Below are 24,461 nucleotides of genomic sequence, written 5' to 3'. Positions count from 1 at the left end.
CCTTTAGCTTTAACTTTTGCTTTGTAGCTTTCAGGATGTGTATCTGACCTGTTGGGTAGACTAGATCTCCAGTCTAGGCTACGATTCATCACTTTGTGGAATGTGTTTGTGAGCAGAGAAGAAAAGCTTTTGACCACATCTTTAGAGATGATGATAGGAATGTAGTGATTAGCACTTGGGGAGGGTCTCATTGGTGGACATGATGCTGATAAGCAGCCCAGTCTCACTGTTGAGGGTGTAACGCTCGTGAAGGGTGAGTCTGTCCCTAGAAGACCTCAGGAAAACACCCCAAATGAGGCTCTTGGTGAATTTGGAGGTTATCGTGGCATAGGCATGATGCTCACCCTCTGGTCTCTTAATCTCTTCCTCTTCCCACTTAGACTCTTCCTTGTTTCATCTGCATACTGCAGGTGCCTCTCTTTACAGCCCACTTTAGGGCTTAATGACAGCTCTTCCACCCTCTTTGAGTGGTCTGGGGGAAAAGGTGAAAAATGAGAATGCTTTATCTGTTGCCAGGAGCCTTCAGTGATAACCTCATGGAAGGAGAGAGTGGCAATAATGTCCCATAGCAGCACCAATTTCTTTGTTAGACTTGCAGCATTGCTAGACAGAGAAAGTGTTATCTCAGTCTGCGTGTATCTCAGTTACTCAAACAGGCTGAGTAACTTGTAAACAACAGAAATTTACTTCTCACAGTTCTAGAGGCTGGGAAGTCCAAGATCAAGGTGTCTGCGGCATCTGGGGAGGGTCTGCTTCCTTATAGATGGTGCCTTCTTGCTGTGTTCTCTCACATGGCAAAATGGGCCAACAAGCTCTGGGCCTCTTTTATGAGGGCCCTAATCCTACTTATGAGGGTTCCACACTCATGATCTAATCACCTCCCAAAGTCCCTACCTCTTAATACTATCAGATTGGTTGTTAGGTTTGAACATATGAATTTGGGGGGACACAAATGTTCAGAACACAGAAAGTATACGCAATTTCTATACTGTGTCTTTCTAGAGAGTAAGATAGAAAATTAAGTTAGGAAGAGTAAATTTTTTTTTTTAAACAGTCAAAAACAAAAGCGAGATAAAGACTTCTAACCCTTTGTCCTAATGGTATATGTCTTAAGGGCACCCGCCAACCTCTGCTGATAAGAATTTCAATTTCAAAGGCCACATAGGGGCATAGGGGATAAGGGACAACGCTTTGGGTTCATACAAGTCGGGAGTCAGTTTAGAAACCTCAGAGTAAGGCTGGATCTCTAATGTCCAAATTCTCTGTGAAAAGGTAAACTACAAAAAAGAAAAGGCACCCAAAAAAGTAGGCCACGAGGAAACTTGTTTGTTTTAACTTTGGTTCTGGGTTTAGGGGCTAAAACACAAAAGGCTACATTGAGAATTTACCATAAACTAGTTCATGTGTGGGTGTGAGGCTGGAATTCACACTGCCTGTGTGATGCAAATAAACCCAAATTGAAAATTTAGTTTAAATTAGTTCTGACTTGTAATGTTTCCAGTCATCTAAAAAAGAAAACAAGAATTTATTCTGGAGTAATATCCTCAAGTAGGTCTCAGAGAGGTTCGGCAAAGTTCCAGGGAAAATGGGCTCAAAAAACAAAACACTCATGGCTAACACGGTGAAGCCTTGTCTCTACTAAAAATACAAAAAATTAGCCAGGCGTGGTGGCGGGCGCCTGTAGTCCCAGCTACTCAGGAGGCTGAGGCAGGAGAACGGCGTGAAGCCGGGAGGTGGAGCTTGCAGTGAGCCGAGATTGCGCCACTGCACTCCAGCCTGGGTGACAGAGCGAGACTCCGTCTCAAAAAAAAAAAGAAAAAAAAAAGAAAGAAACAAACAACAACAACAAAAAAAACCACACACATTCCAGCAGAAACAATAAGCAACAGAATCAGACCTGAAGAGCCTTTTAATATTGGAAATGTCTGATATATAATATAAAATAAGTATGTTTAATACATATGAAGGAATAACACAGAAATTGGAAATATGATTAAGGGGTAATAGGCTCTCAGAGGTGACCAGGCAGATATACAGAAGAATCAATGATAAAATTTAGGATGATGTCCCTGCCCAAATCTTACTGAAATGTAATCCCTAGTGTTGGAGGTGGAAACTGGTGGGAGGTGATTGCATCATGGGGACAGATTTCTCATGAACGGTTTAGCACCATCCCTTGCAGTACTGTCCTCGAAGTAGTGAGTGAGTTCTCATGAGATTTGTTTGTTTAAAAGGATGCGGCACCTCCCCCTTTGCTCTCTCACGCCTGCTTTTGCCAGGTGGCATGCCTGCTCCCCCTTCATCTTCCACCATGATTGGAAGCTTCCAGAGGCTTCCCTAGAAGCAGATGCTGTTATGCTTCCTGTATAGCCAGCAGGAGCATGAGCCAGTTTAGTCTCTTTTTTTATAAATTACCCAATGTCAGGTTTTTTTTTTTTTTCTTTAAAGCAATGCAAGAATGGCCTAATATGGATGATAAGGTGGCGTGGTGTTTGAATCTACCCAAATTGCCTCATAGAAACAAAAAGAGCCACGACAATAGCAAAACTAGAGATTCACACCTACAACAAAACTAGGTGACAATATGACAAGGTAACCCTATAAACCCCCATACGTGACTGTGTGGGAACACACCAACAGTGACAGACTCAAGTATTAATGACACGTGTATCAGAGGGAGTAGAGATGGAGCAACTGAGCTTTGAGAACCCCGAGAGCAGGAGAATCTTAAAAATATCAGAGACCCTCATCACCTGTCATTTTATTAAAAGTTCTTATTATTTGTATGAGTTTTTCCTTAAAATTTTTTTTCTTATATATAGGTGCCTTATTTACTAGAAATGGTTTTATTAATATCTTATCTTTTCCATTTCTTATGCTTCTAATTGATTTCTATTTCTAATTGCATTGGCTAATACTTCCAACGCAGTGTTAAGGAATAGTGGAGACTGTGGGCATTCTTGTGTTATTCTAAACTTTAGTGGAACAACTTTTAGTGTGTCTTTACTAAGATAATGGCATTGGGGCTTAGGTATGTACTTTATCAACATAAGAAAGTATGTGTTTTTAACACAAATAGTTGAATTCTAAAGCTTTTCTGCATCTATGCAGATGAGTGTATAGGTTTTCTTTTTGGCTCTACCGATACGGTAGATTATATTAATAGAATTTCTAACATTAAACCACCTTTGTTTTCCTGGGATAAACCCCTCTTTGTTTTGGTATGTTATTTAAAAATGTACTTTGAGTTTTGTTTGTTAATATTTTAGTAAAGATTTTTGCAGCTATATTTCTTAAGTGAGATTAGTTGTTGATCTTCTTTTGGTGAAAACATTATCAATGTTATCTTCACTCTAATAATGACTACCAGTGACTGCCAAAACCATTAGGTGAAAGTTGATAGGGTGCTTCATGATGCATGGCTTAAACAATCCACTAATCAATCCTACCTAAACACTTCTTAAGAAGTGTTTTGTTTTTTTTTGCCAAAAATTTGAAGCTGAATTTAATCTGGTTTACAGCAATTATAAAGGATTCATGTAGACTGTAAGAATAAACAGGAGAGCAAAGCTGTGGATTACAAGACATTTAAAAGACATATTAGATAAATGCAAGGTGTCAGGGTTGTTTTGATTCTGATTCACACAAATCAAAGATGTGAAAAAAAATCTTGCACAAGGGCCAGGCGCGGTGGCTCACGCTTGTAATCCCAGCATTTTGGGAGGCTGAGGTGGGCAGATCACTTGAGGTCAGGCGTTCGAGACCAGCCTAGCCAACATGGTGAAACCCTGTCTCAATTAAATATACAAAAATTAGCCAGGCATAGTGGCATGTGGCTGTAATCCCAGCTACTCGGGAGGCTGAGGCAGGAAGAATTGCTTGAACCCAGGAGGCAGAGGTTGCAGTGAGCCGAGATTGGGCCAGGGCACTCCAGCCTGGGTGACAGAGCGAGACTACGTCTCAAAAAAACAAAAACAAAAACAAAACAAACAAACAAAAAACAAGAAAAACTTGCAAAATTTGAACACTGAGTCTGTATTTGATATTAAGTAACTATTATTACTTTTTTAGGTGTGATAATGGTATTTTGTTTTTTTAAATTCTTTATCATTCATAGATACATATTGAGATGTTTATAGATGAAATCATATGGTGTCTGACATTTGCCTCAAAATAACGCAAGATGGGGCAGATGTGAGTGACCACATCTCTGATACAAATTTGACCATGATTTTCGTCATTTTTGAAGCTGGGCCATGGGTACTTGGGGTCCATTATATTATTATTTTTTATATATGTTTGAAATTTTATAAAATGAAAACTAAATATGTTAATAAACAAATAACAACATGCATTTACTTGTAGTGTAGTATATATTACATTACATTTTGATTATTGTGCATATAACCGCCTTCCCACCTTAAATCATTAGTCTCACCCCTACTCCAACAAAACAGAAAGCAGAAAGCCTAAAAGTTAATGAGCTAAGATTTTGCCTTACGAAGTAGGAATCATAACACTAAAATAATTAAAAAATAACGAGGGAAGGAAAAATGAAGATATAACAGCAGAAATTAAAGAAATAAACATGTAATACAGAGCAGCTTTGATATCATTAATAAAATTACCAAACCTCTTGACTGGGCGCAGTGGCTCACTCCTGTAATCCCAGCACTTTGGGAGGCTGAGGCAGGCGGATCACCTGAGGTCAGGTGTTCGAGACCAGCCTGACCAACGTGGTGAAACCCTGTCTCTACTAAAAACACAAAAATTAGCCAGGTATGGTGGTGGGCGCCTGCAATCCCAGCTACTCGGGAGGCTGAGGCAGGAGAATCACTTGAACCCGGGAGGCGGAGGTTGCAATGAGCCGAGATCATGCCACTGCACTCCAGCCTGGGTGACAGAGCGAGACTCTGTCTCAATAAATAAATAAATAACCAAACTTCAAACGAGGTTAATTGAAGAAAAATCAGAGAAGGCACAAATACGTGATACCTGTACTAAAAAGGGAGGTGTAACTACAGATGCAGCTAGTTACAAAGATAAGAGAATATCACAAACAACTTTTGCTAACATATTTGAAAACTCAGAGTAAATGGATATGGACCTAGAAAAATATGTATCCAATGAATTTAAGATGAAGGAACTTGAATCAGTAAGTAATTAATAATTTGCCTGCAAAAGAAACACTAAACCAAACAGAGGTGTTCTAACAAAACTTCAAAGAAGAAATATTTTACTTGTAAAGAAACTCTCCTAAAAAATAGAAGGAAAACAATGACTCATTTTTCTGAGGATAATGTAATTTTAAAACCAAAACTGCAAGGACAGTATGAAAGAGAAAAATCAGTCATTGATTTAGAACACAATCCTAAATAAAATTTTAGTATACCTAATCCAGCAATGTAGCAATCATGTACAGATACATGCATTCACAAATGTAAACACAAACAAATTATTAAGCCCAGTTATGCAAGGTTGGTTGAATGTTAGGCAATATAAAAATTTTACTAATTATATCAAAATACTAAAAAAGAAATGATATATGATCATCTCAATATATAAAAAAGCATTTGAGAAAATTCGACATCTATTTGGATTAGAAGACTCAACATAGTAAAGATGTCAATTATCAGCTGGGTGTGATGGCTCATGCCTGTAATCCCAGCACTTTGGGAGGGTGAGACAGGTGGATCACCAGGTCAGGAGATCGAGACCACCCTGGCCAACATGGTGAAACCCCATCTCTACTAAAAATACAAAAATTAGCTGTATGTGGTAGTGTGTACCTGTAATCCCAGCTGCTCAGGAGGCTGAGGCAGGAGAATTGCTTGAACCAGGGAGTCGGACGTTGCAGTGAGCTGAGATAGCACCATTGCACTCCAGCCTGGTGACAGAGTGAGACTCCATCTCAAAAAAAGAAAAAAAAAAAAAATGTCAATTATCCCCAAACTGGTCTGTAAGTTTAATGCAGTTTCTATCAGAATCCCAGATAGAATCTTTGTAGATAAGCTTATTCTATTATGGAAAGGCACAGGCTCTAAGCAATCTTGTGAAAGAAGAATAAAGTGGAAGGAAGGGACCACTCTATGCAATGTTAAGGCTTACTATATTACTATAGTAATCAAGACAATGTGGTATTGGCAAAGGGATAGATATATATCAAAGGGCCAGAACACATAACCCACAAAAAGACCCACAAAAATGGCTAATTGATTTTTGACAAAAATACAAAAGCAATTCAATGGAGGAAGGATAGTCTTTCAACAAATGGTGCTGGAGCCATTTGACATTCATAGCCAAAAAAAAAAAAAAAAAAAAAGAGTCTAACATCTTGGGTAAGTCTCTCAGCTTATGCAAACATTAACTCAAAATGGATAAAAGACTTAATGTAAAATATAAAACTATAAAAATTTTGGAAAAAAATTATAGCAGACAATTTTTGGGAACTAGATCTAGGCAAAGAATTCTTAGACTTGACACCAAAAGCACAAACCATAAAAGGTTAAATTGATAAACTAGACCTCGTCAAAATTAAAAACGATTGCAGTGCAAAAGACCCCGTGAAGAAATTGATAAACTAGACCTCATCAAAATTAAAAACGATTGCAGTGCAAAAGACCCCGCGAAGAAGGTGAAAAGTCAAGCTACGGACTTGGAGAAGATATTTACAGATGACATATCAGACAAAGGACTTCTATCTAGAATATATGAAGAATTCTCAAAACTCAACGATTAAAAAACAAAAAAACCAAGCAATCCAGTAAGAAAATGGGCAAAAGACATGAACAGACATTTCACTGAAGAAATTATACAGATGGCAGATAAGTGCATGAAATAATCTTCAACACCGTCAGCCATTGGGGAGATGCAAACTAAACCATAGTGAAATTTTACTTCACACCTATCATAATGGCTTAAAAAATAGTGATAATGCCAAATGATGGTGAGGATATGGAGAAAGTGGATCATTTCATGTATTGCTGGTAGGAATGTAAATGGTACAGCCACCCTGGAAAACAGTTTGTCAGTTTCTCACAATACTAAACATGTGCTCACCATATAGCCACAGACAATTGCACTCTTGGGCTTCTTTTCCCCAGAAAAATGAAAACTCATGTTCACACAAAAACTTTACATGGGTGTTCAAAGCAGGCTTTAATCATAACAGTCCCAAACTGGAAACAACACAAATGTCTCTTAATGCATGTATGGTAAACACACTATGGGATTAATACATCCATAGCATGGAATACTACTCAGCAATAAAAAGAAACAAACTATTGACACATGCAGCAACCGGGATAGATCACAAGGGAATTATTCTGAATGAAAAAAAAAAAGCCATCCCCAAAGGTACATACTCTATGATTCCATTTAGATAACATTCTTGAAATGAAAACGTTATAGAGATTCAGAAGAAATTAATGATTACCAGAGGTTGGGGCAGGGATGGAGGGAGGTGGCTATGGCTATAAAAGCACCTGGGATCCTCCCGACTGAAATATGTCTTGACTGTGGTAGTGGTTACATGAATCTACGCAGGTGATAAAATTGCAGAGAATTAAATATACACACAGAAAAGAGTGTTAGTAAAACTGGTGAAATCTGAATAAGATCCGTGGGTTGTATTCATATCAGTTTCCTGGTTGTGCTTTTGTACTATAGCGATACCATTGAGGGAAACCCAGTGAAGGCTATACAGAATTGGAGCCTATAGTTATTTCAAAAGTTAAAAAAGTTCAATATGTACTCATGATTAAAAAACAAAAACTAGAGTAAAACTCTTAGCCTTCCTGGATTTTAGGAGAAATTCTTTATTATGATGAAGGGCATTGACAAAAACAAACAAAAAGCAAACTTCATAGTTACTGACATAATGTTAAAAGTATCTCCTTTAAAATCAGGATCAAGATAGGGTATTCATGGCTGGGCACGGTGGCTCACGCCTGCAATCCCAGCACTTTGGGAGGCTGGGGTGGGCGGATCACTTGAGGTCAGGAGTTTGAGACCAGCCAACATTGTGAAACCCCGTCTCTACTAAAAATTCAAAATTAGCCGGGCATAGTGGCATGTGCCTGTAATCCCAGTTGCTTGGGAGGCTGAGGCAGGAGAATTGCTTGAACTCAGAAGGCAGAGGTTGCAGTGAGCCGAGGTTGCACCACTGCATTCCAGCCTGGGCGACAGAGCAAAACTCAGTCTCAAAAAGAAAAAAAAGGGTATTTACATCATCACTGTACCGAGGGGCCTACCAAGCCCAGTAAAACAGAAAGATGAAATGAAACATGTAAGAGTCAAAAAGGAAGTAACAGAACTGTCATTATGAACAATTGATATCATTGTCTATGCAGAAAATTTAAGAATCTTTATAGGCTAATGTTTTGCATAGGAGAATTTAATGGGTTGTTTCAGAAAAATCTCTCCTTGTTTCTTCCTTCTGCCAACTTGATTCTTAACCAACTTGCAGGTGTAAGAGTGCCACTAGTCATAGAGCCTCACTGCAAAAAAGAAACTCCTCAAGTAGGAAATTCAATGAAACAAAGATCACGACCTCATCCTTTGAAGCCCTTTAGCATCTCCATCGAAAATTTCGTCTGCCTCCTTATCCCCCTCTAAGTAAGTGTGGACTAGTATTTAAGACACGAAATGATCTATTTAACTTTATCATTTTTAATATTAATTATTGGATGTGATGATATTCACCATGATTTTTTTTTTTTTTTTTGAGATGGAGTTTCGCTCGTTGCCAGGCTGGAGTGCAATGGCGCAATCTCGGCTCACTGCAACCTCTGCCTCCCGGGTTCAAGTGATTCTCCTGCCTCAGCCTCCCAAGTAGCTGGGATTACAGGCATGCGTTACCACATCTGGCTAATTTTTTGTATTTTTAGTAGAGATGGGGTTACTCCATGTTGGTCAGACTGGTCTCGAACTCCTGACCTCAGGTGATCTGCCTGCCTCGGCCTCCCGAAGTGCTGAGATTACAGGCATGAGCCACCGCACCAGGCCGATATTCACTATGATTTAGAAATTCACTTGTATGCAATTTTATCTGTATTACAGTCATACAAACTGTTGTAGATTGATGTGCCTGAGAACTCAGCCTCCATTTATGACATTGTTTCTTTGGGAAAACACATTTTGGATGACAGTCCTTTGGAATGCTGCCCATTTGTAGGTCAGAGACCTTGGTGAAGGCAGAAGTTAGAGTCCCTGTCTGTGTCTCTGTCTCTGAGACAGAGAATGTGACCTTATTTGGATACAGTTTTTGCAAATGCAATTCAATTAAGGTTCTCGAGATGAGATCATCCTGGATTATCAGGGTGGGTCTTCAATCCAATGACAATTACCATAGGAGACACAATGAGAAGAGACACAGAAGGTCATGTGAAGATGGAGGCAGAGATTAGAGTGATGCTGCCCAGGTTCAGGAATGCCTGGAGCCACCAGAAGCCGGAAGAGGCAAGGAAGTGCAGCCTCTCCTAGTAGCTTTGAAGGGACTGTGGCCCTGCCAACATCCTGATTGCAGACTTCTGATCTCCAGAATTGTGAGAGAATGAATTTCTGTGGATTCAAGTCACCACATTTGTGGTAACTTGTTTCTGCAGACCCGGGGAACGAAGACAGTGTATTCTGTGAGCTCCTCACGTAGGAGAAATGAGTGCTGCCAACTTCCACAGCCTTGATTCTGTTACCAGAGCCTTGATAGACGGACGTGTGCCAGGTGTTGAGCTAAGAGTTGCACATGTCTTCTCAATTGATCCAGATAGCAAACCTGTGTTCCACTGGGAAATACAGTAACTGGGGTTTTGAGAGATTCTACACTTGTGTGCACAAAGACATATAAGCAATCATGGCTGTGCACAGTGGCTCACGCCTGTAATCCCAGAACTTTGGGAGGCTGAGGTGAGTGGATCACCTGAGGTCAGGAGTTCAAGACCAGCCTGGCCAACATACCAAAAATACAAAAAGCAGCCGGGTGTGGTGACGGGTACCTGTAATCCCAGCTATTCAGGAGGCTGAGGCAGGAGAATCGCTTGAACCCAGGAGGCAGAGGTTGCAGTGAGCCGAGATTGTACCACTGTACTCCAACCTGGGCAACAGAGCGAGACTCCGTCTCAAAAAAAAAAAAAAAAAGACACACAGGTAATCATACTAACTACTACCACTCACTGAATGTCTACTGTGGGCCAGATGTTGTGCTAAACTCTTTTAAAGTATCCTTATCTAAGTCTGCAGCAACTGTCTGAGGTAGTGCTATTCATTCATTCCTGGCACAGATATTTATGCATGCCTGCTGTATGCCAGCCCTGTCCTGGATGCTGGGCCATAGCAGTGAACCAGATGGAGGGTAAGCCCTCCCTCATGGCACTTGCATTTTTGTATGCTGAAATAGTCAATAAACAAACAAATGAATCAAAATTATGTCTGGTGGCATTAAGAGCTATTGAGAAAAACAAATCAGGGAAGGAAGAAAGATAAAATGTAGGAGTCATGGCTTGAAGACCAAGAGTGGTGACGACTGTCTGTATTTCACAGACGAAGAGTATGAGACTCTGAGAGGTGAAGTGACTTTCCCAAAGTGACACAGATGTAACAGCTATAAAGAATGATCTGACAACTGTTGAATGTGGGAGGTGCTTTAAAGTCATTATTCCCAACCATTACTGTAACTCTGCCAAATAAATGGTATATGCATATTATATATATTTTATACTTATATATATTTCAGCTTCACTGAAGTATAATTGACGAATAACAATTTTATATATTTTAAAGTGTACGATGTGATGATTTGATAGATATTGTGAAATGATTACAATCAAATTAGCATATTTATCACCTCACGTAGTTACCATATATACATTTCATCAAATAGGTTATAAATATAGGTGAGGACCTTCCGGCTCAGAAAGATGAAGTGACCTGGCCAAACCCAGGTGACTTGCCCAAACTCAGGTTTCCATGCACATGCCCCTTCTACTACCATAAATCAATGCCTGCCGGCTGCCGCCTCATGGCAAAAACCTGACCCAAGGATGAGCTGGGTGCCGTAGGTTCCCAGGTGGTCAATTTCTATGACAAAGCCTGTCAGTTGCAGCTGTAGAAATATCAGAAGCCTCCCTCTCTCCTATCCAAAGAGATTTATAGTTAAGGCTCAGCTGGAAGCACATAGATAACCTATTTCCTTTTCTCTATAAATCCTCCTGGTCTTACTAATTTTTATTGATTGTTAGGGTGTAAGGGTTGGGAGTAGATGGGGGTTATATTTTTATCCTTTTTATTCCCTAAGCAATCAGTTACTATCACAAACAATTTCTTGATTACATATGATGCTAGTATTTGATTTTTAACCTATTTTTAAAAATGTTCTGTTGATGGTAATTTATTTGTTCAATATTTTGTCTGTGCCTCAAACTGTGAGAATGTGCCATCTAGTGGCTTAATGCTGAAATTACTTTTTCGTTGTAATTCAATGTTTGCTAGCGGAATTTCAGAATGTTTCTCTTTATTTAGAAACAATATTGTCAATCGGAGTTGTACAAAGAAGTAAACCTTTGATATTAAAAAATACAATTTTGAACAGGAATTCTACATGCACAGGAAACTAGGTTGTAGAATTAACAGTTGAAGAATAAATTTCCAGGTGTTATTGAGCCTCTACTGATGAAATTGCCCATGCTTTTCTGAAAACATTTACATAATGTGTGAGATTAAATGCAACAGAGAGATTAAATGGAAGAGTGAGATTAAATGGAACAGAGAGGGAGGTTGTCTTCATGTGCTGGTGGTCACAGGTCTTCGTGTGATACGGTGAGTTCCAGAGCTAGACCACCTGGACTTGGCCTTGGGCAGGTTATTAAAATCTCCATGCCTCAGTTTCCTCATTTGTCACAGAAGTCTTGTGAGGATAAAGTGAGACAACAGAAGCAAAGTGTTTATTTTAGCACAAAGCCTGACACACCTCAAATGCCAGTATAGGTTTCCTCTTAGGATTCCGTCCCCATACAGTGCCTACTGTTTTCTCTGTCTCTGTCTATTGTCTCTGATTCTAATTCTATGTTCTATAAGCCTCAACTATGAGGCCTCGGCTCTTGAAGGGCCCCGTGGAGGTGCTGGGCCTGGGTGCTGTCCGCTGGCTCACGTAGGCAGGTCTATTGCTCCACTGAAGGTGCTCCTAGCATCTAGAATATTGGGAATCAGAATACTGGGAGTACGTCCTAGCATCTGACATAGCCGGAGCCTGTGATGGGTTACAGCCTCCAAGGTAGATATGTTGAACTCTGACCAACATTTCTGTGCCACATTCTGTCATACTGGACCTAAGTGGTGCTACTTTATGTTTCCACTGTCTTGCTAATGAGCTACCAGAACCCGGAAAAGGCAAGGAGGATCTTCCCCAAGAAGCTTTGAAAGGAGCATGGCTCTGCCAACACCTTGATTTCAGACTTCTGGCCTCCTGAACTCTGAGAGAACAAATTTCTGTTGTTTTAAGCCACCCAGTTTGTGGTAATTTGTTACGACAGTGCTAGGAAATTGATACAGGAGGTTACTAGGGTTAAACAAATTACTCTGTAGAGGGTCCTTAAAACTGTTCTTTGCACAAATTAGAAACAGGCATATGTCAGCTGTTACTTCTTTGGGGGCAATGTAGCGTAGCGGGTAACTGCATGGGCAGTTGTCACTGACAGACCAGGCTCTGCTGGAGCCTGCGGAGACCTGGCTCTGTAGCTTACCAGTTGAGTGACTTTGGGGGAAGTTCTGCAACTTCTGAAGGTCACAGTTTCCTTAAGAATAAAACAGGGTAATAATAGTTGCTGTCTCCTAGGTTAATTGTAAAGATAGAGATAAAAAATGCAAGCACTCCACACACACTTGGCATTAGAATGTGAGCCCCTGATGTGGTTGGGTCAAGCATGTGCAAGCTGGCTTGTCCCCTTTCAGGATGGCTCACTCCCTGAGGCCACCTGGGTTCCTTATGTAATAAGGCCCTCTAGCTCCCATCCTATGGGTCCTCAAGACATGCATGAATCCTGGGTGAGCACAGTTCAGACCAAAACCAGGAACCTCATGGTATTGTTATAGGAGTTATTAAGAAATTATTTTAGGCAGATAGAGAGGAAAAGGGGTCCTTGGAAAGTTTCTTTCTTTCTTTTTTTTGAGACGGAGTCTAGCACTGTCCCCTGGGCTAGAATGCAATCTCAGCTCACTGCAACCTCCACCTCCTGGGTTCAAGCAATTCTCCTGCCTCAGCCTCCCGAGTAGCTGGAATTACAGGCCCCCGCCAGTAGAGACGGGGTTTCACTGTGTTAGCCAGGATGGTCTCGATCTCCTGATCCCATGATCTGCCTGCCTCGGCATCCCAAAGTGCTGGAATTACAGGCGCGAGCCACCGCGTCTGTCTCTTTTAAAGCAGCTCCAGAAAAGTTTCTTGTCTAGCAGGAAAGCCCTGGCTCTTACAGCCTGGCTGGCAACCTTTGATATGCAAATCCAAGCCATTAGAAACTGGGTCCACCCTAACATGGGGATTCCCCCCTTGTCCTCTTCCGCTGCCCCCATACATGTCTGGCAGCATGGCCGCCCCGACATATCCCCATGTGTGTAGAACATCATGGCATCCTGCTTTTGCACATTAAAAGGCTAGGGTGAGAGGGCCAGTTTTTTTGCGGCCACATGAATGACATGCCTGGTCAAACCAATCCTCTGAGTCCTATGCAAATCAGACACCGCCTCCAGCCTCCTCACATAACTGGTTGGTATCAGCGGCACTCAAGATAGGGTTTCCTATCTTGGCTTTGGAGCCCCCTCCCTCTGTCTCTGTAGGGGGAGCTGCTTCTTTCTTCTCCCTTCTTTCTTGCCCGTTAAACTCTCTATTCCTTAAAACCACTCCACGTGTGTCTGTGTCGTTTTATCTAAACCGGTGCAAGGACCAAGAACCCTGGTGTTCCTCCACTTATCTGAGCCGTATCAGTATAAGAAAAGTGCATTTGCGTTTAAGAATTATAGGTCATTAAAAAGTTTCAGGTGTTACCATCCACATTGCAGATTGCTCCGGGAAATGCTTTGTTGGGAGCCGGGCCGGGGAACTGAGTTGTAGCCCCAGCTCCACAACTAACCTGCTGCCTGGCATCAGGGCTCACTCATGTCACCTGTGAAATGATGCCGTTGGACAAGATCCCCTCTGAGATCTCTTTACACTTGAATATCCCCAGCTCTAGGAGGAAGCAAACGTTCCAGCTTTCAAGCCAGGACTCTAAAGTTGGTGCTGAAGACAACCTCGGCTGCCTTCGAATCTTTTCTGCGTCCAAACTCCAGGTAGCAGCTGGCAACTAACTTGCTAATTATCTACCTGTGTATTTAACAGATGCTTGTTGAGTTGCAGCCTTGAGGTTGGTCCAAGTAGCAGGCCAGGCAAGTCCACGAAGGAATGATTCTCTTGTGAACAAGAACAACGTCTCTTTGAACGTCGTCCCCAGTGCCTTGCCTTGAGGCAGGTGAGAACCAGGTGCCCTCTGGGTTTCAAGAAATAAAACGTGAGTTGAACACATGGAGGAGGCATTGTAGGGGGTGGCTCAAGCATCAGCCCCCATGCTCTGGGGTGTAGTAGAATGAGTTAAAAATATTTGTCGGGGGCTTTTAGTGCTGGCTCTGCTCCTGTGCTAGTTTGGGAAGTAACTTATCTTTGAGCCTCAGCTCCTCATGTGTTTAATGGAACTCAAATGCCCTCCTATATTGGGTAGGATTATTTTGGCTTCATGAAACAGAAAAACTGACTCAAACTGGTTAACAAAGAAATGTAGTCTGTCCTGTAGGAGAGATTTCAAATAGCAGTGACCTCACATCCAACCATGACAGTCTCCACAGTTGTCTTTCACTGCATCTTTCTTAGGATCCAGGTATCCTAAGAGGTATCCGAGTGGTATAAGGAATGTTTTTCAGCAGAGTTTTCCTGGAGGAGAAGGGGTTTGAATAATCAGCATTCACCTCTGGGCAGGGAGTGGAGTCTGTGTCCACTGCTGCTCTCAGCTGTGTAGAGTTGTGGACAAATGGCCAGAAATCCGGGGAGAAGGTGGACTGATGTGGGATGGGATGGCTGACAGTGTGGAGCTGAGAATTAGATGATGGATGTGAACAATTTTCCCTGTGAATTTTAAAGCACTGGGTATTTCTTTTTCATGACAGGAGTTTGGATTATATATCTAATGTTCCTTCTAACTCTGTATTTTTATGAATTTTCAAATAAGAGCCATTTTCACTGGCCTGATGATTTTTATAGCTGGTTCAGGAATGCTGTTGGATAACAAAATGCTGGCTAGTCACTTGCTTGGGGCACCAATACAGCAGCAGTAAAAATAACAATAACGAAAACCACCATTACCACCATCAAAAAACCCATTCACAACCCAGATGAGAAACATCTAGGGGAAAGCCTTTAAAACAATTTTGGCATTCCTGTGTGCTGTGTGTCATTTTGCAAAACAATAGTTTTTTGTGGCTTAGTCTTATTTTTATTTTACATCCATATGGGGGTATCATGATGTTTTCATGCTCAGGGGTGTTGCTCCATACCTTCCAAAACTGGAAAATGTTACAGCTATTTATCAATGAAATGAGAGGTTTTTAAAATTTACTTTTTCTATATAATAATCATGTAATTTTTGGCCAGTTACTGTGGCTCATGCCTGTAATCCCAGCACTTCGGGAGGCTGAGGCGGGTGGATCACCTGAGGTCAGGAGTTCAAGACCAGCCTAGCCAATGTGGTGAAACCCCGTCTCTACTAAAAATACCAAAATTAGCTGGCTATGGTGGCGGGCACCTGTTATCCCAGCTACTCGGGAAGCTGAGGCAGGAGAATCACTTGAACCTGGTAGGCGGAGGTTGCAGTGAGCCGAGATTGTACCACTACACTCCAGGCTGTGCGACAGAGCGAGACTCCGTCTCAAAATAATAATAATAATCACGTAATTTTTCTACCTTTTGAAATGTGAGGATAAAAAATTGTAACTCTGAAAAAGGAACTGTCTTCTACCAGGCAGTGATGTCACTAGTGGAGAGGCAGATAGCCTTGCCTTTGGCCCTAATGAGAGGTGACAGCGTGCTGGCAGTCCTCACAGCCCTTGCTCGCTCTCGGCGCCTCCTCTGCCTGGGCTCCCACTTTGGCGGCACTTGAGGAACCCTCCAGCCCGCCGCTGCACTGTGGGAGCCCCTTTCTGGGCTGGCCAAGGCTGGAGCCGGCTCCCTCAGCTTGCAGGGAAGTGTGGAGGGAGAGGCGCGAGCGGGAACCAGGGTTGCGTGCGGTGCTTGCGGGCCAGCGCGAGTTCCGGGTGGGCGTGGGCTCGGCAGGCCCCGCACTCCAATCGGCCAGCCGGCCCCACCGGCCCCAGGCAGTGAGGGGCTTAGCACCTGGGCCAGCAGCTGCTGTGCTCGATTTCTCATCAGGCCTTAGCTGCCTCCCTGCCGGGCAGGGCTTGGGACCTGCAGCCCGCCATGCCTGAGCCTCCCCGCCCAGCTCCGTGGCCTCCTGTGGCCCGAGCCTCCCCGACGAGCGCTGCCCCCTGCTCCGGGGCGCCCAGTCCCATCGACCACCCAAGGGCTGAAGAGTGCGGGCGCACTGCACGGGACTGGCAGGCAGCTCCAGCTGCGGCGGCCCCAGTGCGGGATCCACTGGGTGAAGCCAGCTGGGATCCTGAGTCTGGTGGGGACTTGGAGAACCTTTAGGTCTAGCTAAGGGATTGTAAATACACCAATAGGCACTCTGTATCTAGCTCAAGGTTTGTAAACACACCAGTCAGCACCCTGTGTCTACCTCAGGGTTTGTGAATGCACCAATCCACACTGTATCTAGCTACTCTGGTGGGGACTTGGAGAACCTTTATGTCTAGCTAAGGGATTGTAAACACACCAATCAGTACCCTGTGTCTAGCTCAGGGATTGTAAACACACCAATCAGCACCCTGTCAAAACAGACCACTCGGCTCTCTGTAAAATGGACCAATCAGCAGGATGTGGGTGGGGCCAGATAAGAGAATAAAAGCAGGCTGCCTGAGCCAGCAGTGGCAACCTGCCCTGTGGAAGCTTTGTTCTTTCGCTGTTTGCAATAAATCTTGCTGCTGTTCACTCTTTGGGTCCACACTGCCTTTATGAGCTGTAACACTCACCGCAAAGGTCTGCAGCTTCACTCCTGAGCCAGCGAGACCACGAACCCACTGGGAGGAACGAACAACTCCAGACGCGCTGCCTTAAGAGCTGTAACACTCACTGCGAAGGTCCGCAGCTTCACTCCTGAGCCAGCGAGACCATGAACCCACCAAAAGGAAGAAACTCTGAACACATCTGAACATCAGAAGGAATAAACTCCAGACACACCGCCTTTAAGAACTGTAACGCTTACCGCGAGGGTCCACAGCTTCATTCTTGAAGTCAGTGAGACCAAGAACCCACCAATTTCAGACACACTAATATTCCTATTAATGATTTCGATAGAGATGTAGAAGAAATAACTGTCAAATGTGGGCTTATGAGACAAAAGTGGGAAAACAGACCTAATATTATAGAAGAAAGTCTTAATCCAAATGATTTCAATAGGCTGTCATCCTGAACGGAAACCAATACAGTGAATTTCAGTAGAAATAAATAGTTTAGCACTTAAATTTTCATAAATAAAGGAAAGAAAAAAAAGATCGGGTATTTTAGCTTATCTCAGGTCCACCCTGAGTTAGCAGCTGGAGAAGGCCACACCAGTCACAGTCAGCATTAGTCAGAGTGGAGAGTCCAGATTCTGTATTTGGTACCACTCACGTAACACCTGGCTGCTGTCTTTTAAGAAGGACAAACTGAAGTAATTAAGTAATAAAACAGTTATGATTGTCCCCAACATAAGCAAACGAATCTACTAAGTCCTCAATATATGTTATCTCTGATTTTCAGAGAGTCCTGGAAAAATAGATGCTATTGTTCACATTTTACAGAAAAGGGAAATTAACCAGAGAGACCATCACACACTCTCTTCCTCCCCTCCCAACTCCTTGACCGGGGTAGGAAGTTTAGTTCAAGCTTATGTGCTATGTTTATTAAGCTTGGGATGTCACCTGAAGGGCATAGGGCTTGGAACAAATTCTTTCATCATACTGTAAGGCAGCAGTCCCCCATCTTTTTGGCTGGCACCAGGAACCAGTTTCATGGAAGACAGTTTTCCCACAGACAAGGGAGTGGGGATTGGTTTTGGCATGAAATTGCTCCACCTCAGATCACCAGGCATTAGTTGGATTCTCATAAGGAGCATGCACAGTCCCCTCGAATGCACAGTTCCCCATAGGGTTTGTGCTCCTATGAGAATCTAATGCTGCGGCTGATCTGAGAGGAGGCGGAGCTCAGGTGGTAATGCTCTCTCATACCCTGTTCGCCTCCTGCTATTCAGCCCAGTTCCTAACAGACCATGGCCCTGGGGATCAGAATATGTCACCCCAAAATATGCCATTCCGGCATAAGGATTGTTTTGAGCTGAAGACAATTGAGGAACAGCAGATGCCAAAAAAAAGCACTCTCTGCCTCCCCCTGACTGGTAAAAGTAGGCTTAGACTTATTTGCTTCAAGACAGCGTAAAGGAATCTATACAACAAACATTCCTAAAATAACCTGTATCTTCTGTTAGCTTCCTCTGTACATTTACCTTCCCACAGTGTGCTGTCCCTAAAAGGCTAAACCCCTTAGTGTTGTCATTTCTTTACAAATTTACTGTTCTTTGTTAAGATGCTATAGAACCTTAAGTTCTAATCATCCCTTCCAGTTATTGGTCACTACCTTTCTCTCACATGGATGCATGCTGTGTATATGAATACACTGTACTTCCTTCTGGTTAGTCTATCTTTTGCCAGTTTAATTTCCAGAGCCCCAGCCGGAGAACCTAGAAGTACAGAGAAAAAAGTTTTCCTCCTCTACAACGTGTTTACTGGGAAGGGTGAAATGTACAACACCTGAATCAGCAAGAGATGAGAAGGCCTGGTCCCCACCCTCCGTCATTCCACGGAGAGGAATGGTGGGGGGCGGGGGTGGGGGTGGGGGCGGGGGCCTCCCCACCCTCCCTTGGTCCACAGAGGAGAATTGCGGGGCACAGGCACTCTGCAGGATGTGCAGTGTGGGAATCTCTGTTCAGGGGAGCACATACCGCCTTACTGCCTTCTCCCCCACTTAAAGGCAAGCAAAGGGGAATATTGACAGTAGGAGAATAGTAGATCTAATTTGGATTGAGATTCTACAAACCTGGAAATGTGGTTAGTGTACTCTCACACAGTAATTCACCTGACATATGGTTTGTCTTATCTGTTTTGTGTTGCTATAAAGGAATATCTGAGGCTGGGTAATTGATAAAGAGAAAAGGTGTATTTGGCTCATGGTTCTCATGTCTGGGAAAATTCAAGGCTGGGCCTTTGCATCTGTTAAGGGCAGAAGCTGCCTCCATTTCATGGAAGAAGGTGAAGGGGAGCTGGTGTGTGCAGATCACACGGCAAGACAGGAAGCAAGAGAGAGACAGAGGGGAGGTACCAGGCTCCTTTTAGCCATCAGCTCTCATGGGAATTGATAGAACAAGAACTCACTCACTCCCACCCACCTCCTGGAGGGGATTAATCTATTCATGAGGGATCCACCCCCATGACCCAAACACCTCCCATTAGGCCTCACCTCCAACACTGGAGATCAGACTCCAACATTAGATTTGGAAGGGACAAACATCCAAGCTGTAGCATGGTTCCAGGTTGGAAATCATTTTCCCTCCAACATTCGAAGGCAGTGCACTCAGTGTTGCTTTTGAGAAATCTGAAGCCATGCAGATTCCCGTCTCCGGGTGAGTGTGTGCCCTATTTTTCTCCCTATCTGGAAACTTGAAGGACCTATTCTTTGGCCTTGCTGTTCTGAAACATGAGGTACCTCTATGTGGATCACTTTCATGTATTTTGCAGGCCATGAGATGGACTTATATATCTGGAAATTCAGGTCTCTAACTTTTGGAAAAATTTCTTTCCAACTCCCTGGCTGGAAGAGTATGAGCCTGGTTGCTAACCTTCTGGGAGCTGAGTCAGGGAAGAAATCTCAGGGTGGGGAGGGTTTGCAATGCAGAAATCAAGCTTCACATTCAGTAGGTAAACTTTTACTTACTCTGCCTGTGTTTTCAAGAGGTACCTGGTGCCATCAATTCCTGAGCCTTTAGGGGATTCTCCAGTGCCTTGTGGGCTGCTTCTCGGCCCTTCCTGCTGCTTTTCAGCCTCCAGAATGATCTCAACTCCAGTTCTCTGTTTCTCTGTCTCTTAAAATCTTAGTCAGGTTGTGGGCGGGATTAGAGGTAAATGCATGTGTTCAGTTCCATCCATCCATTTATTTATTTATTTATTTGGCAGAATCTCGCTCTGTCGCCCAGGCTGGAGTACAGTGGCACGATCTTGGCTCACTGCAACCTCTGCCTCCTGGCTTCGAGCAATTCTCCCTGCCTCAGCTGCCCGAGTAGCTGGGATTACAGGCGCAAGCCACCACGCCCAGCTTATTTTTATATTTTTAGTAGAGATGGGGTTTCGCCATGTTGGCCAAGCTGGTCTTGAACTCCTGAACTCAGGTGATCCACCCACCTCAGCCTTCCAAAATGCTGCGATTACAAGGATGAGCCACCGTGCCCAGCCAATTCTTCATATTTAATGGCAAATCTTTCTTTTTACATGCACTAACTCATTAATCTTCCCAACTATCCTGTGGGGTAAGGACCATTATCCCACTTTTACGGATGAAGAAACTGAGGCAGATAAATGTCAAGTGACTTGCCCAGACAAACACAGCTAGGAAGTGACAGACCAAGAATAGGAACCCAGGGAGTCTGACGCCAGGAGCCAGACTCTTAGTCATGATTCTATTCCCCCTACTCACAACTTAGCACATTATAGTACAGGGATAAGAAAGGTAGAAACTGACAAAACAGAGAGAATGGGAGGGAAGCAATGTGATGGGAGGTTTCATCAGTTTTCTTGGAAACGCACAGTGAAGGGGAGAATGTTGACCGGTGGAGTGGGGAGCGGCACCCTAGAATACTAGAGTATGGGTGAACCATAGAGGGGGTGATCAGCCTGGTGGAAGTTAGTGCAGGCTTCTGACTTGAAGATTGAAATATATAACGGTGGGAGCAGGAAGCAGGGCTGATAATGGAGAGTCCAGGCTATGCGCTCAGTTCTTGGTGGGTGAAAAAAATCATGCTCTTTTTTTATGTTCTAGTGTGCCAGTAAAATGGCAAGTACTTCACCTTCTTACTGTAGAGTGGTCATTGTCCAGCATTTGTGTGCTTCAGAATTACCAGGAGCATTGTTAAAATAGATTGCTGAGCTCCACCTACCAGAAGTTTTAGGGGATTCGGGACATCTGGAGTGGGACCTGAGTATTTGGATTTTTTTTTTCTTTCTTTCTTTTTTTTTTTTTTTTTGAGTTGGAGTTTCATGCTGTCACCAAGGCTGGGATGCAGTGGTGTGATTTCAGCTCACTGCAACCTTGGCCTCCTGGGTTCAAGTGATTCTCCTGCCTCAGCCTCCCTAGTAGCTGGGATTATAGGTACATGCCACCACATCTAGCTAATTTTTGTATTTTTAGTAGAGATGGGGTTTCATTGTGTTGGCCAGGCTGGTCTCGAACTTCTGACCTTGTGACCCACTTGCCTCAGCCTCCCAAAGTGCTGGGATTACAAGCGTGAGCCACCGCACCTGGCCTGGATTTCTAAGTAATTCTCAAGTAGGATGATGAGATGATGGTTTTCAACCAGGAGGTGATTTTAGCCCTAAGTAGACATTTGGCAATATCTAGAGACATTTTTGATAGTCACCACAAGAGGGGCAAGGCTGTTGGCGTCCAGTGGGTTGAGGCCAGGGATGCTATTAAACATCCTACTGTGTGCAGGTCAGCCCCATAACAAAGACTTAGGCCTAAGCATCAGTACTGTCAAGGTTGAGAAGCCCCAATCTGGAGTAAAGCCTACTTGTCAACAGGCCCTACCTTTGACAAGAAACTCCCAGTTACCTTTTCTATTACCTCATTAAAAAAATTATGGCCAGGCTGGGCATGGTAGCTCACACCGGTAATCTCAGCACTTTGGGAGGTCGAGGCAGTGGGTCCCTTGAGCCCAGAAGTTTGAGGTCAGCATGGGCAACATGGCGAGATCCTATCTTTTCAAAAAATACAAAAATTAGCCAGGTGTGGTGGGGTGCACCTGTAGTCCCAGCTACTTGTGGGGCTGAGATGGGAAGATCACCTGATCGCAGGTAGATTGAGGCTGCTGTGAGCCATGAGCACACCACTGCATTCCAGCCTGGGCAATAGAGTGAGATCCTGTCTCAGATAAGTAAGTAAATAAATAAATATTACAAATATGGCCATACAGTTGAGGAAAGAATATGATATGGAAAAGAAATATCTGTTGCTATGGTTTGGATGTGGTTTGTCTCCACCAAAACTCATGTGGAAGTTTAATTGCAAGCTGGCAGTGTTGGGAGGTGGGGTCCAATGGGAGGTGTTTGGGTCATGGGGACAGATCCCTAATTAATAGAAAAATGGTGTCTCTCATGGGAGTGAGTTCTCCCAGGATGATCTGGTTCCCATGAGTTCCTTGCTTGTGTTCACTTCCCCTTTGGCCTTCTCTGCCATGTTTTGATGTAGCACGTGGCCCTCACCAGAAGCTGAGTAGATACTAGAGCCATTCCCTTTGAACTTCTCAGACTGCAGAATGATGTGCTAAGTAAACCTCTTTATAAATTACTCGGTGTCAGGTTTTCTGTTATAGCAACACAAAACAGACTAAGACACCTATATTTACTGGTTAAAAAACTCTTGGAGGAGGCCGGGTGTGGTGGCTCACGCCTATAATCCCAGCACTTCGGGAGGCCAAGGCAGGCAGATCATCTGAGGTCAGGAGTTGGAGATCAGCCTGACCAACATGGTGAAACCCTGCCTCTACTAAAAATACAAAAAATTAGCCAAGTGTGGTCATGCATGCCTGTAATCTCAGCTACTCAGGAGGCTGAGGCAGGGGAATCTTTTGAACCTGGGAGGCAGAGGTTGCAGTGAGCCAAGACTGTGCCACTGCACTCCAGCCTGGGTGACACAGGGATACTCCATCTCAAACAAACAAACAAACAAAAACAAAAAACAAAAAACAAAAAAACTTTGGAGGAATCAGACATAATACAGGTAACCAAAGAGAATTAAAAGCATGTACAAAAAGACATACCACAGTAAAAAATAACTTTCGTTATTATCTTCAGAGAAATTTGAGAAGATATTTGTCCATGTGCAAAATGTCAAAAAAAAAAAAGAACAATTAGAGAATGGAAGATCTCCTGGAAGTGAAAAATATAACTGCCAATTTTGAAATTCAATGGTAAGGGTGGATTGGATTTTCTGTTTGTCCCTCCAGATCTATTCTGTTCTTTTCTACCTTACTGTGTGCCTGGGAGACTGACTTGTACAAATTGCATTATTTGGGCTTTGTTGCTTCTGACTTCTGGTTGAGTTTGGCCAAAGAAAGTCCAGTTGATTAGAGGGCAGGAAAGCATGATCAATCTTTATTATTCTTGGATTCCACATATGTGAATTCACCTATTCACTAATTTATTCATCACCCCAAAGTCAGTGCTCATGGGCTTCTTTTGTCATTTACAGACAGGCACAGAGTGGCAAAAAATTTGAGTTGCTGGATACACACTTCCCAGCTGAGGTGGAACCAGGCAGTGCTCTCCCTTCTTGTTTAAGCTCTCACAGTATAAACAAGTGTCCTTTTCTCAGTCTATTTAGTGCCATACTTTTACATTTAGTGGATTTTTTTTTGGTGATTTCAGTGTTTAAAATGCCCCAAGTGTCTATTGTTCCTAAGGGCTAGAAAGCTGTGATGTGCCTTATGGAAAAAAACACAGATTAGATAACCTTTGTTCACACATGTATGATGAGGGCTATTAGCCATGAGTTTAATGTTAAGGGATCCACAACATACATTAAATATGATGTCTTTAAACAGAAACACACATAAAACAAGGTTATGAATTAAATATTGGCAAAAATGTGACCAGAGGCTTACAGGAACCTAACCCCATAATTCTCCTAGGAGCAGTATTTGCTGATTCAGTGTTTGTGGTGACTTGATAGAACATAGCTACCATGAATAATGAGAATCTTCAGTACTCTGCTGAGTGTGGTTTTGGCAATGGCTGGTTTTCTCTGCTGTGGCCACAATTCCTGGCAGATGGTCCTTCATTCATGGCTGCAGCTCATTTTCCAATAACTTTGCTTTTTTTCCGGACCCTTTCAGGTTTAGGGGTGATAATGGCTTTGCACTGTTGCTGATCTATGGGAACTTCATCATTCTTTGTTGATTCTATAGCACTGACCATAACTCTACAAATAGTTGCTTTATTAAATTTTCCTCACTTACCTTTTGCATGTGCCA

This window comes from Pongo abelii, chromosome 6 (genome assembly GCF_028885655.2).
Source record: "Pongo abelii isolate AG06213 chromosome 6, NHGRI_mPonAbe1-v2.0_pri, whole genome shotgun sequence".
NCBI classification, from domain to species: domain Eukaryota; kingdom Metazoa; phylum Chordata; class Mammalia; order Primates; family Hominidae; genus Pongo; species Pongo abelii.
The sequence above is the reverse complement of the archived record's forward strand: the minus strand, read 5'-3'. Positions refer to the sequence as shown.